Raw genomic sequence first — 1,319 nt, 5'->3', positions numbered from 1 at the left:
AACTCACAAAAACACAGACACTAACATGAACGCAGAAATCTACATTCGGCTTCACGTTCACCAAGATGTATTCATTTTTGTGGAACAGCCGGAGGTAGAAAAGAAATCAAGTTGTGCTCTCACACAGATGACAAGCAATCTGAGTGTGGAAAACTTTTTAATATCAGGAGATGTTCACTTAATGTACCTGTGAACGACTGCCTTTAAGCTTCAGCATCGATTCACTTTCAAAGTATGGAACTCCTTTAGTGACGGAAAAAAGTTAAACTGGGAGGTGCATTTGAATAAATAACATTTACGTCTTTCTGTATAAAAGCTTTGTTTTCAAATAGTTTTTAATAATGAATTTAAGATTTTAAACATTGCAATGAGTCTATTAGTTATCACCCACTGTAAAAGGTTGTTTTGTAAATCCAGCAATGTTCAGTCAGGTCATCTGGATGGTTTCTTTTGTTGCTGAGACATTTCATCCTTCATCCAAAGGACTTCTTCAGTCTGAGGAGCCACCAAGCCAAACTGAACCTTACAAACAGCTCACTCCCAGAGTGGGAAAAAACTGTTTGCTGGTGATAAAATGGCCTGACTGAACATAGTTGGATTGATACCTGGATTAATGAGCATAAACATTGGTGTAGTCTTGTAATTGCTTGTGTGTCAGTTTGTCTGTTAGCAAAATATCTCCCAAACCTGTACATAATGATTGGATCAACATGTACATCTGATTAACGTTTGGAGTTTTTTGTCACGGTCAGCGGCCCCCGCTGCCCCCCCCATCTGCCAAGCCTCTGCCACCTCCTTCAAGCTGCAACCAGAAACCAACATTTATATCTTTAAACTATCATCCCACAGTCTTAATCATTTCCTTCTATTTCAAGTTTCTGTCTCTGTCTGCTTTTTATATTTTTTATTGTTCTGCTTTGTGTGTGATTTTCTGTTTATCTGTTTCTGTTATGTTCCTCTCATTCCTCAGTCTGCTTCTCCACTCAGTCTTTATCATTCACACCTGTCCCTCATCAGCCACTTGCCCAGGTGCTCTCATTACTAACTCTCCCTCTGTCACATAAAAAGCCTTTCTTTCCTTCACTCCTGGTCCGGTGATTGTTCTATGTTCTCAGACTTCACAATCCTCTTCTGCCTTGCCTGGTTTCTGCCCCCCTGATGATCTGCTCTGCATTATTTCTGATCCAATCTGCCAAAAGTAAGTTTTGCTGCACCGACAGCCTTTTGTTTTGTTGTTAAAAAAATAAATTGTTTTGGTTTTTGAACTCCTGCCTCACTCATCTCTCTGCAATTGGGTTCCAACATTGAGGATCGTGACA

The sequence above is a fragment of the Nematolebias whitei genome, chromosome 14 (assembly GCF_014905685.2).
Source record: "Nematolebias whitei isolate Nwh7 chromosome 14, NemWhi1, whole genome shotgun sequence".
Classification (NCBI taxonomy): Eukaryota; Metazoa; Chordata; class Actinopteri; order Cyprinodontiformes; family Rivulidae; genus Nematolebias; species Nematolebias whitei.
This window is presented reverse-complemented; position numbering follows the sequence as displayed.